The 13,722-nt window shown below is 41.2% G+C and overlaps 1 protein-coding gene across 2 annotated transcripts in view; it reads right to left on the reverse strand.

Annotated features, from left to right (window-relative positions):
• Positions 1 to 13,504, reverse strand: part of si:dkey-91i10.2 (uncharacterized protein LOC555224 homolog) — an 82,969-nt gene extending 69,465 nt beyond the window's left edge. Inside the window, exon 1 of one of the 2 annotated variants that reach the window (XM_021319462.2) lies at positions 13,167 to 13,504. The gene's annotated coding sequence lies outside the window, so the exon portion shown is untranslated. Of the gene's footprint in view, positions 1 to 7,209; positions 7,290 to 13,166 lie in introns of those variants that run through there. The other variant, XM_036139019.1, reaches the window with a different exon arrangement.
• Positions 13,505 to 13,722: the final 218 nt, after the last annotated feature.

Here is a 13,722-nt window from a genome sequence, read left to right on the forward strand (position 1 = left end):
GCGTGGTCGTTCACATTTCCAAATATATGCGACTTGTATGTGATCTCCTGTGTGAACTGAATGCGTTCAACCGAAGTGTCCCACATGCACTCGAGGACGCGATGACATCACACGTAGCAAGCGTCCTCAGTGTTTGCGGAAGTAAACACGGATTATAATGCTGGCGTGCATTTTGTGGTCATTAATTTATTTTCTAATCGGAGCTTTCCCTCCATTGACTGCTCTTCTCATTGTAGTCTTCTATGGGTGTCGTCTTTCTTCCCGCTTCTGCATAGCAGGACGCAGAATAGTGACGTTTGTCGAGTATCGGTGACGTACAGGTCGGATAAATGCGACCCGGCCGTACAGACACAGGTCGCATTTGAAAAGATCAGATACGTATCAGATTCAGGACCACATATCCAAGCGGCCTGGGTCGCATTTGAAAAAATCCGATCTGTGTCGTTCAGACTGTCATGAAAAGATCAGATACAGGTCACATATGGGCAAAAAAATCGGAATTGGGTCATTTCAGGCTGCAGTGTGAACACAGGTCCTTCCTCCCAGCTGCTGTTAGACTTTACAATCTCTGCTGCTCCCAACAGATTCAAAAACTCTTTACGAGATGCTAATGGTTCCACAGGTTCTAATCCAATCACGTATGGTTTATACTGTCTTCCAGATACTAAGGTTAACTTGCACACACCTTAGCTACTTTGATATTTTATTAATGTGTTCTGTAAATAGGCTGGAGTTTTTAATATCCCATCTTGTCTGTACCTGAGTATGCCATATCAGTACTGTACAATATTTACTCTGGTATTTACTTTATCTGCCAACAGGCCGGGCCACCTTCGGGAGCACGGGGAAAGGTGCTCCAGATGGCCAGTCCGCCCCTACCATTAATGACAAACTACAAGGGTAGCTATGCTTTACCCCTAAAAAAAATTACTATTGGCGGAAACACGAAATGTCTCCGTTCAAAATAAAATATTATTTCTATCTAATATTATATAACAAAATAATATTTTTAACTTTCTTACCTCAGTAGATATTGCGCCTCTGAAAAACAACCTGTGAAGTCTTAACAGTTAGCTTTTTTTTCTCCTCTCCCTTGCTTTGTTCCCATGTGTGGAACTTGCACAATGCACCTTTGAAACATCCATCATTAAAACTGATTGGCGATTGAGACTTTATTACACGCAAAACTGTTGCATATTAAAGTAAAAGCATTTTAGATCATCTTTGTACATTTTTATTTTGACTTTTGTATTTTTTACAGTAAACCTTTAAAACCACCACAGTGACAAAAGGCTTAATGAAACTAACTTAAAACTGTTGTCCTACTTTGTTACTATAACTAATTACTATAATTAAACCCTGAACATTATTTCAAACATTTTTTTAATGTGACTGAACAGTCACAGTGTTTTTTTTTTTTTTTTTTTTTTTTAACTGCACGCTAATACATGCAACAATGAACAATAAACCTGGATGGATTATCCCGACTAATCCACATGATTTAATTACGGGCTAAAGGCCCCATTACAGAAGATTACACCACTCAGAAAACACAGAGTAAAAACAGACATGCAGGCAAGTGAGTCTTTGAATATTAGGTGAGGTTTCTTGATTAAACCATTAAAAACATCTTTAAAAGGAAAATGTTTCCATTAACAAAGAAAATAGCAAGAAATACAATTCTTAATTAGAAAGAGGCTTCTTGTGAAACACATTTGTGAACGCTGTAGAAACTGAGTGCATTGATACTTCCTGGCAATGAAAGTCCAATGAATGGCAACAGTATTTAAACTCCAGGGACTTTTTAAAAAAAAAATCTGTATTACCAATTCCATGTATTTCAAAGAATATATGAATTACACTCAACTCTATTCACTAAACTGGTAATGTCTGAGGTAAGTTGGTTGCACTGAAATGTATTTGGGGGTATCTGAGTAAAGTGGGCTGAATAACACAATTATGTGCGACAAAAATGTAAAACTGTGCATGATTCCACTTAAATTATGTTTCACTTTGTGTTGGCCTATCACATAAAATCCTATTGAAATAGTTGTTTTATGATAACGAGTGGAAAGGTTCCAAGGGTATGACTGCTTTTACAATGCACGGTGTAACTTCAGGCATTTCCACATAGTTCATTGATGTAGCAATAAGTTACATTATAGAAATGAACATTTAGTAACTTCCACCCAAAAAAGAGGTTATAGCCTCCAAGTGACACTACAATAAATATGAATGAGATGGGGACAAGGTTGTTATTTTTTTACATTCCTTAAGCAACCATCTCAGTGTGTTTTTTTGGAACTACCTTACACTGGATGACGCTGCCAGAATTGATTTCACGATCAGATGGGAATAAATGAAAGGATAGCTCACGGAGAAGGAGACACCATTTTCACACATGGATTTCCCACTGCGGTGTTCAGACTCACTGAAAAGCTTTGGACTGTTGTGGAAAAACAACTCGCCCTGCGCTCAGACTTTTCTATCGTTATTACAAGATCTACGTGCACAAATGAAAAGATTTCTGGACAGAAATAAATTCTGATGTAGCATTGAATTTTATGGCTGTGTCATTACAGACAAGCTATCGGGGGGGCTATCAAATAATCTTAAATTAGTTTGTGTATTTTTACTGAAACCCCTGATCTAGCATTTCATCATATAATGTTTGATATCGAGTAACTAAGATGTATGAAGAGGTTTGAAATAGCAGGGCTGACATTTATTTCTCCCAAGGTTGGGAATCTTATGGTAAGAATTTGTATTTGTTGACACTGGCAGACATGTTGTTCACGGCAGTCTTATCAAATGGCCCTCAAACGTTTCAGTCTGCCTCTTTATGTTTGCATTTTTACTAGAAAGATACCAAAAAAACACTGAACGGCACCACTTACTTCAATCTCTTATATAAAGTGCAAGTGTTGGGTGCATAGCACCTTGCAAATGTAAGCATTAGACTCCTTGAACCTTTTTCACTATTTGTCACACTGCAGACAAAAACTTTTCACATTGGCTGGGAAGTGGGAGGACATTTTGAAAAAAATTAAAAAACAAAAATTCAAAAAGTGCGGCATGCATTTGTATGAAGCCCCCTTTACTCAGAAACCCCAAAATACAATTGAGTTCAACCACTCAGGCTAGGGTATTAAACAACATTCCAAGCTTCGGACATCTCTCAGTGCGATCCATCAACCCACATTGGAAAGAGTTTGCCACATTTTCAAATGCTCTGTTCAGATGAGACCTAAACTGAGCTTAAAGCACACGTTAAACTCTAAATGTGGCACACCAAGGCCATGGGGAAACACGGTGGTGGCGGCGTCAAGGTGTGGGATGGAACATGGAACATGGAAGGTGATCGGAGATGAAGGGAAACCGGACAGAACTAAATAGAAGACAATCCTGAAAGAACGCCAGGGAGAGATTGTAAATGACTTGAGACTGGACTGAAGGACCTACAGCCAGAACTAAAATGGATCGGTCAGGCTCAAAACGTCCAAGTTCAAGTGTCCAGTTAAAGTTCGGACCTTCATCCATGTCGGTTCGTGGCCTTTTGAGGCTGGAGTTTCAGCAGGAATGATGACGAAGCGGAAGCATGTGAAAGCAGTAATACATTTATTTGGGGGTAGCAGCATTCAATCTTACAACCAACGTACAACCAACGTGGTTCAAAGACACTATCACTGCCTTAAATACCCTCAGCTGATTAAGGGCTAAACCATTCTGCACCAGCCAATTTACTGCTGATTTTAAATATAAAATACAATATTTATATAATACAAATACACTTACCCACCGATTTTTATAAATATTTTATCTTTTCAACCCACACCTAAAAAACCCTTAATAATAATGTGCAAAAGTTTCCCCACTGAAACAAAAGGCTGCATGCAAATTATTAAAATATCCAATAAATATTCAATAAATAGTTAAAACTTCTTGTGTGCAAATGGTTATTGTTGTGCAAATCAATGCTTAAAGTGCTGTGCTAAATAAAGTGCTAGTTCAAATGCAAGTTTAAAGTACAAAGTATTCTTAAAGTGCCATACTGGTTACTTTTATAAAAAAAAAAAAAAAAAAAAACAGTCCCAGTAATGAAGACCTCTTCATTACAATCTAATAGAGAATCTGTAGAAAGAGGACGTTCAGAGTTGCCAGTCTAACCAACCTGGTAGAGACACATACCACAGCGGACGGTCTACATAAAGACTAGCATTTGTAATTTCAGCAGAAGGTGGTTTCACAAAATCAATACATGTCACACTTTCCAGATTTTTATTCGTAAAACATTTCAAAAGCCATTCATCTTTTTCCTTCAATTTCCCAACTGTGCATGACGTTATCACTTAAAACCCCGATAAAATACGTTTGTGACTGTGATGTGTCCAAAATGTGGAAAGGTTCCAGAAATCGAAATCAAATAGCAAAGAAATGTAAATCAGATGTGCAATAGGCCGTTATTACATGACTCAAGGCAGGTAACAGGACTTCCTAATCATCTCTCATACGCGGCTCATTGCTACCGCGGCTGCCCGGCTGTTAATTACTCCGCTGTTAATCAGTTGCTGCCAGTGTACAGTCCAGACTCATCCACCCACGGTATACTTTGTTGGGCCTGGGTCACAAACAGATCCTCACACCCCAGTCATGCCGCCTTCACGTGGCGGTGCACGCAGCTGTCACTGGTGTTCCGGCAGCACACAGAGGGATGCATTACAGTCTATACGGCTGCAGGCGGGGAGGAAGAACAAAGCGGTTTCTCAGAGACGGCAGAGTTCAGTACACCAGATTTGATGCTGCTTGACTGCCCCGAGTGCCATCATTATCAGCATTACCGGCCCTGAAAACGCGGCTCCATCAGCCTCCATTTAGGGCAAACTTGAAACCGTTTTTTTTTTCTTCATACTTTAAGCAGGTGTAACCTCTGCGCTCTGTACCCAGGAACATTCCTCTCATCAAGGCTGAGTGCCTTTCAAATTACATCAGCAACAAAGAGGAGCCTTTTTTCCATTCCGTAACGAGCTGCTCTTTTATTTCTGTGACGTCTGCGATGCAATTTGCTGAAGCCAAGGTAACGTTTAGCGGGGCTGAAACTAGGAGTACCGTATGACAGGGCGGCATGATGCGCATGAATCATCCGTTCTTTATCTTGCCCTCCCATCCTTTTGGAGTCTGTTCCAGCCTTCACTGGGCGTCACGCGGCTTAGGCTCCAGACAAACCGTCAGTCAAAGAAAAACACGACTGAATAAAGTTTCATGGCAAAAAAACAGTCACTGAAGATGGAAACTAGTAAAAGGGGATTTTGTTAGCTTCGGTTACCAGGTGACTGACATAGCTGCAGGCAAGACGTCACGCTGTGGCGAAAACTGGCAAGTGTGGTGACTTTTAACGTATTTATTGCCACTTGATCTCAATCAAATGAATGGTTTGAACAATAAGAATTTTGATTTGCCCAACGTCACATCGTTTTTATTGGTAGGAAGGATTTAAGCAAGGAATTCTGCTTTTTACGTTTGATTCGTCGAGAAGGATGGACACGAGGGTATAGACGATGGAGGGAAATGTCTTTTTTAAGTGTTAACACAAAGCGGTCTACTTAAATGCCATGTTCTCTTGTCTTTCCCTTATTAAAGAGTTGGTGATAGATTTAGCCCTTTGTCCCATTTACATTTGTATCAAACTGAAATGGGAAGTCTTCCTGATCCTGAACTCTAAAAAAAAAAAAGCTAAGTATTTATGAATAAAGCTGCCCGTCTCACCGCCTTGTAAGAGTATTCACATATTTTGACTCTTCAAAACCACACACATCTATGTATTTTATTTAGATTTATTGACTAAATGCGACTGTAAAAAACAAAAGTAAGTGCTACAAATTAATTTTTGTTACAGGTAAAAATCTGAAATGTGTGCCATATATTTCTATACATAATCGCTCAATCGAAACTTTGTAGAGCCCCCCATATGCTCCCCCCAAACCAAGTATTTTGCAGGTAGACCAAAGAGGTCAGCTGTGGTGTGTCCCCTACATCAGTTGTGGCAAACTGGCTTCTTATGCCCTTCTTCTTACCCCTCTTTCATAAAGACCAGATCTGTGGAGTGCATGACTAATTGTCAACAGATTATCCCACCTGAGCTACGGCTCTCTGCACATCCTCCAGATTTACCGTGAACCTCTTGGCTGATTCTCCGATTAATCCTCTCCTGCCCAACCTATCAGGTTAGGTGTACGGCTACATATTTGTAGGTCTGCATATATGTCACACTCTTTCCATTTTCAGATGGTTTATTGAAAAGTGCTCTATGCAAAGCTTGGGATATTGTTTTACGCCCTCAACCCTGCTTTAAACCTCTCCACAACTTTCCCCTTGACCCGTCTCCCATGTTCCTTGGTCTTTAAAGGGCCTTCACAGAACAGCTGTATTTATAGTAACGTTAAATTACACACGGACGGACTTCAGTTACTAATTAGGTGCCTTCTAAGATATGTAGACCCAACCAGGGTGTACCCTGACAAAATGATCACAGGTGGATGGATGGATGGATGGATGGATGGATGGATGGATGGATGGATGGATGGATGGATGGATGGATGGATGGATGGAAGAACGGACGGACAGATAGACGGATTTTCAAGGAAAAAGACCATAACAGCGCTAATACTGTAATGAGTGCAGCGGTAATAATGACTGCTACGCAGGACCGAAATAATTGAAAGGCAGCGGACTGAAAAAAAAAAAAAAAAAACGCCCCTGATGTCAGCCAATAAGTTAATGGAGAGCCATTACCCTCCCACGCCAGGTCCGGCCGAGTTGATCCGAAACAACAACAGTACGTTATAATGCCCGACACACGCGTGCACATTAGCATCAGCAGCCCGCAGGCCCTCAGTGTACCTGTCACGCTTGTCTGCTGCCTCAGCCTGACGCAGCCTCATTAAATGTTGAGAAACCGACTCCTGCATCACACCGTGTGGATGTTGGAGTGTGTGTGATAAATCTTGTGCTGTGGGCCCTAAAGACGCACACATTGTGGAGACCAAATGTTTTATGGGCACACAAAAAAAAAAAAAAAGCAAAGTAGTTTACTCCTTAATTACAAGGATAAGACCTGCTTGCGCATATTACGGATCATGTGGACCAAGCAGTACTTTTTGCACTCATTCTAAAAGCAGAAACTGTGAGAGTTTGCAAGTCCACTTTACTCACATCACTGCACCAATGGAATCCGGGAGGAGATCTGCTAGGGAGCGGCGAAGGAACGCTAAAATGTCTGATCCTCGACGGGGTGAAGTGTCTGGCAGAGCTAACCAGGCTGACATCTACAAAATACAAAGCTAAACAGGAGAGAGGAAAAAAGAAAATTGCATTTAATTTGCTGAAAAACCTCTTCAAATGTCAAAAGAAAAGATCAAGCTAGAATTTTAACGACAAGACCGGGGCTATGGATAGGATTTCGGAAATGTAGAAAATTGAAATGATTGCTGACTGTAAAAAAAAAAACAACATTGCTGTGCAGCGAGGCTACCATAAGGCCAACAGCGATGCAGAAAGAGGTGCAGAAAGTTCAGACAATTCCTGCTTGTGTTGCACAAAAAAATAAATCTCCCTTTATCATCAAAGGACAAAGGAGTAGGGCTTTAAAACATTTTCTTTCAAAGAAGACCTCCAGGTATGGCTACAATCCCTCAAAATCGTGTGGTAAGATGTGATGTATGGTCTGATGAAACCAAACTACAACATTAGGAAACAAAACCAGCACTGAATACTATCACCGAATGAACACCACAGTGAAACACATTGGCGGCAGCGTCATTATCTAGGGTCTCGTTCCTTCAAATGAAACTACAAGATTTTTCAAGAGGGTCCAAATTTAAATCTAATTAAATTTTGACCCAAAAGCTTCAGATCTACTTGGATCAGTACACGACGAAACCTGCAGACCCTCAGTCAGCGGCTCTAACTCACAGATCCATCGTGTTGCTGCCCCCCAAAGCAAGTAAGCACTTTTTGTATACCAGGGGCGGTTCTAGACAGGGGCCAACAGGGGCCTGTGCCCCTCTAGAAATGTTCCTGGCCCCTGTTATGGCCCCTGTAATAAAAACATGATATTGAAGTTCTTAGGATGATAATGCTGACAAAGATACCGTGACTGACTGGTCATTTGGATCAGTTGTATTTTTTTCGTTTGTGTTTTTACCCAATAATAAAACAACAAAATAATTAAAAAATATATAAATAAAAAAATAACAATAATTAAAAATTAAGCTGTTTCACATTAAGCTCCCGCTGTATTGAGAAAAGATCAGGGGTCTGCAACCTGCAGTTCCAGAGCCACAATTGGCTCTTTGGCTTACTTAATATATTAAACGATAAAATGCTGACCTGTTAAATCCCCCCCCCCCCCCCCCCCCCCCCAATCCTTTGTTCTGTGCCCCTGTGAAAAAATACTGGCCCCCCTGCTAAATTTGGTCTAGAACCCCCCACTGATACTTATTCACATGAAAACTGTGTCAGGTGTCACAGTTTTACTTTGAAACATCGTCTCAAAGTATATATTTCTATGATAAAGTGACACTGTATACGCCTAAACCACTATACAACCACAAACCTCAATGTAATTTGTTGAGATTTTATGTGTCCGACAACCTAAAGTAGGGCAAAATTTGGAGGTGAAAATAAATCATATTTTAACTAATGAGAATCAGAAAGTGTGGCATGTTTTTAATCAGCTTCCTTCAGTCTGTTACACTAGTTGCCTCCAGAGGTCCAGCATCATGAGAGCCAAGAAACGCTGCAGGCTGGAACGGGAGGAGGCATCGTAGAGGTTTAACAATAGGGCTATAGGTCATAAAACAATATTTCAAGCTCTGAACATCTAACAGAATTCTGTTCAATCCACATTTTGAAAATTTAAAGAGCGTGCTACAACTACACAGCAAACCTAGCAAAGTGTGGCAGTGTGCTGCACTCTAGATGTTTGTGTTAATGTGAAATAAAGCCAGATATACTCCTAAAACAGGCACAGACGATGTTTGACTACAGATACACGTCTAATGGGTTAAAGAATGTAGGCAGAATAAAAGAGCGGGTCCATAAATTGTTGCCGTGTATGATTCTGTTTTATGACAACTTATCATATCTGTGATTCCGAAAACCCCGCGCATTTCGGATTGTATAGAAAGTAACAGATATTAATTAAAAAGTTTCAGATTACCTCAATTAGAGTCCAGAAGAATTAGGGAAACATATTAGTGTTTGTTAGAAAGGCAAATCCATTAGTCCAGAATTTGATTTACCTTAATAGTGCATTGTTTTATCTTTTTTTTTCTAAAGAAGATGAGAAACGCTGTGCAAGCACACACATCCTGAGGGACACCTTTGCCGAAGCATTTAAGATAACACAGCTTGTTTTCCAGTCCTAGAATCCCCGTCTTGGTATTAAGACTTGGAAAAAAAAGTCTGAACCCATCAAATATTTATACACCTCAAGCTTAGAATCCCATTATACTTCAGTTTCCATTCTTATAAAACAAGCAAACTGCTGCTTTGGCAGGAAAGAAGACAATTTTCCCGTATTCATTAACATTATCTGATTGCAGGGATGGCAGTCAGCCAGCATCCTCTGAAGCCCCGAAGGCATTTCCAGGCATGGCTGGGAAGCACCTGTCTGCCTGCTGCAGCCCAGCCATCCTGAACAACGCAGAGCCGAAGGAGTCCCAGGAGCCTCTGGGAGACTCCGCGGGAAGCCCAAAGGAAAACAAGAATCCAAGAAGTTTCCATTTCATTTACCTAATGACATGACAAAGAACAGAAAATGAAGACCAATGGAGCTATTCCTCTATTGCTGAGGTTTTAGATCTAGCAGTCCAAAGCTTTGCAGCCAGAGGATACTCACAAACAGCACAGGTTAGGTCTTGAAAATGAGCCTGCAGTCAGTACGGTTAACATTCACACAGGTCTGCTGTTTTTGAGAAAACTCTGACAGACTCAGACAATGAGAGCATAGACACACCTGTACTTACAGTATTATACTTGGTATTTAAATGACTCTACAAAAAGATGAGGTTGGAGATTAAGGATGTTCTTCCATGTTGAAGGGTCCTCATCATTCTTCACTTTTGGCCGTTTTGAACGATAACGCGACCTGACCAGACTTCACTGAACCTCTTTCACGGGATACAAAAGAAGGTACGATGTGAAATCGATGTAGGGCTAGGCGATATGGACCAAAAGTCATACGATATACGATATATATCCTGATATTTTTTTCCGCAAAGTTAGAGCTGTAAAATTAAATGTTCAGTCAAATATGTTATTGAAAACTCACTACTCAAATATCAAGAAAATGTAAACATAAAACTGGAGCGCCTTTTTTGAAATCAAAGCTCCGTAAGGTGCACATTTAAATAAAAAAAGATCTTAAATAAAAATAGCCTATAAAATAAAATAGGTCAATCTTTTTCTGAAATAAATATATTTCTATGAGAAAAGTAGTGCGCAGTTCCACAGCAGTGCAGAGAGGGGAGCAGTGCAAAGAGCTCCGGTCAGCGGCTTGCGTGGAGCAAGGATCACGGCGCAAATTTGAACTAAATCGATATATGCGATATGGTCTAATCCCATATTGCATTTTTAAATATATCGATATATCATTTATATCGATATATAGCGCCCAGCCCTAAATCGATGCTGCGCATGGATGTTCGTGTCGGTGCGTTCCGTTTACGACTTTAGTTCATATGATCACCTTAGCCTTTTAAATGCTACAGTGAGTTAGCACAAGCTAAAAGTCAACATGGAGTCTGGTCATCCATATTTAACTGACAGCTGCATCTCCTCAAGTGACTTGAAGTAGACCACAAACACGATCAGTGCAGTCACAAAGGCTCACCAACCAGGCTAAGAGTCTGGCTCCAACAGTCCTCATGACCTTCTGCATGTGTGTGGTGGAGAGCCAAAAGACGTCTTCCATCACCTCCAAGCTGATGCAGTAAGGCAAGGCAAGTCTATTTATAAAGCACTTTTCAGTAGTAAAACTATTCAAAGAGCTGTACATTAGTAAAAAACACACAACAACCTGCATTACGGGTGTTTCCACCCACCCAGCGCACAGATTGTTTAGCCTTCCCCCCATCAGGGAAGAAACTCCACAGCATCAGGACCGAAACAACAAGGCTGAAGAAAGTCCGTGTGCGTAGGATCTTATTGTTCTGCCTTAAACATTTATATCCATATTTATATAAACCAATTATTTGGTAGCGAAGAAATTACAAAGTTAGTGACCTTAATCTCTTTTTGGGTTCAAGACCTAACCCAGCGTGTCAGGTCAAACTCATAACACAACTTGACCTAGATCTAGACATTTGTCTAAATGAGACCCAAAACTTGGTCAGCAAAATCACCCGAAGGTGTTTTTTATTGAAGCTGGGTTTAAAAGTGAAACATGAAAAATCGAATCAACCAAAGATTTTGACATACATGTTCAAATTTCCATTCATATGTCCATTTTTTGCCAATTATATGACGGTAATCTCTGAGCTTTCAAACAGTTGCTGATGTCCCATCTCAAGGAAAGGTATCGTTCCATGTTCCATGCCATATGCAGTGTACAGCTACAACACCATTAGCAACCATGGGATGTTGAAAGATGCTTAAATCTGCACTAGCATATGTTCACAGCGAAAGGCCAAATTCAACCCGTCATTTGGTTGAATTTGAGCTCATTTACTCAGTGGAGAAACTAAAATTCATGTTAGCAAATACTTGTTATTTTAGTGTCACCTGGTGCAGAGTTGTTGATTGGTCCTGCCAAAAAATAAAAATCCCTTTAATATAAATGTGACCAATAGCATCAGTTTATGTTTTACATTTTAAAATTATTCAGAGTTTCGAGCGTCTTCATTTAGTAGTCAGTGTTTTTTTTGTTCAGTGCAGAATAAATACAATCAATAGCCAAAAAGATTTCAATAAATAAGTTAATGCTGGGCTGTAACATAAATACTGAAATCCAGCCATAGTCTACATCCTCAGAGGCCGTTTAACAGCTCGACTTCACGTCCCTGTAGATTTTCCCAGATGGCACAAGGATGAACACGCCATGAATAAGGAGAAGACCAAGTATTCTCCATTTTCTCAGAGACACCGTGATAAACGGCGTTGACAGCAGAGGCACCACCGGCGGCTTTGTTTAAAACAGGTGTTCATTTCCTGGACTGAATGCACCCAAAGGACATTACAAGCTTCATTATGAATTTTATTTTACGAGCAACATTTTTTTTCAGACTCTATTCAGAAATGTCCACGTCTTCATTTTCAGGCTTGTGTTTATTTTATGATTTTGACTTCATTTGTCCTATTCCATGCACCCATGCCGTCCCCCTGATGTGATGGCGCCCTGTGTGGCAAGCCATGACGCCGTCCATGTCAGAAGCCAACACTGACCATGGAGGTGGAGGTGGAGGTGTGAGGGTTTGGGGATGGATCCCAGCGGCAGGACCTGCTCAGCTCACCGTCAGGTCTAGATCTGACATTTGGTGGATTCTTATCACAGCCCAGATCTCAATCTCACTGAGATGCAGTGGATCTTCCAGCTGAAAGCGAGGCGTGGGGTAAACTTTGCCTCGGACTGCTGTCAGAGACGGACAGGCGGATGCAAGAAGCGTCTCTGTGAAGTGATTTCACCCAAGAGGAGCTGGGCCTCCTAACTTTCCCCTCTCTACGCTCATGTGAGTGTCTTTTGTTTGATGATCAAAACTAGTTTGCTTTCTGCTAATTCCATGCAGTTAAACCTTTTTTCTTCACGGAGACGAGAAGAAGATGAAAAAAGATTAAACATACATATGTAAATATCTCTTAATAAAGGAAGGAATCCTTAATGAGGTTTCCAGTTTTTTCCCTCCTATCGTCGTCATTATCAGGCGCTGCTGGATGAACTGCGTGTCATCCAGGAGCCAGGTGACGCATAGACGCGCAAAACAACGACATCTGCAGTTCACTGAGACCCCACAGTTTGCCTCACAGAAGCGGCCGAATGAAAAGCACATTTAGCCACATTTTTGGACCGCAGCCACAAATGCAGCCTCAGCGGAATGAAGCAGTGAGATGGACCACGACACCTGGGGAACAGGAGCAGGGTATTCCGTGCAGGACCTCAGGGGTCTACTTACTCAGTGCGCTCCATGCTCCATCATCAGAGAAAAGAGTCTCCGCTCCGGGTTCCTCGCCGTAGTGGGGGGGCGGGTGCTGCTCGGTTTCACGCCGGGCAAGCCAAGTCGGTGGCAGGGCGAGCAGAAAACAGTCCCCGCTCTAGACGCACGCGTGGCTGGGCGTTCAAAACACCTCCGCCGCTTTCAGGGTCAGTACCGGTGGGTCCCGGCTGCGCGTCCTGCTTCCGTTGTTGCGGCTTTCTCCTTGGGAACTGTGCTGCCTTCAGGTGCTGCTCGGGAAAAACAACAACAACAACAAAGACTTAATTAGCGGAATCTGTTGCAGTTTTTCACGAGGGGGTTACAACTTTAAGTGGTTTTTTTTTTTGGTTAAAATTCACTGAAGAGTGTTGATAAAGAAAGAAAGAAAAAAAGACATGCTACATAGAAATACAATACAATGAACAAATACAAGTGGGAGGCAGGTGGGTGTGACGTATTTATAACAGATGGAGTGAAATGAGCAGGCTTGGTCATTCTTGGATGCAGAAATCCACGTTATAGTTTAGTGTTTTCC

This window comes from Fundulus heteroclitus, chromosome 7 (genome assembly GCF_011125445.2).
Source record: "Fundulus heteroclitus isolate FHET01 chromosome 7, MU-UCD_Fhet_4.1, whole genome shotgun sequence".
Taxonomy (NCBI): domain Eukaryota; kingdom Metazoa; phylum Chordata; class Actinopteri; order Cyprinodontiformes; family Fundulidae; genus Fundulus; species Fundulus heteroclitus.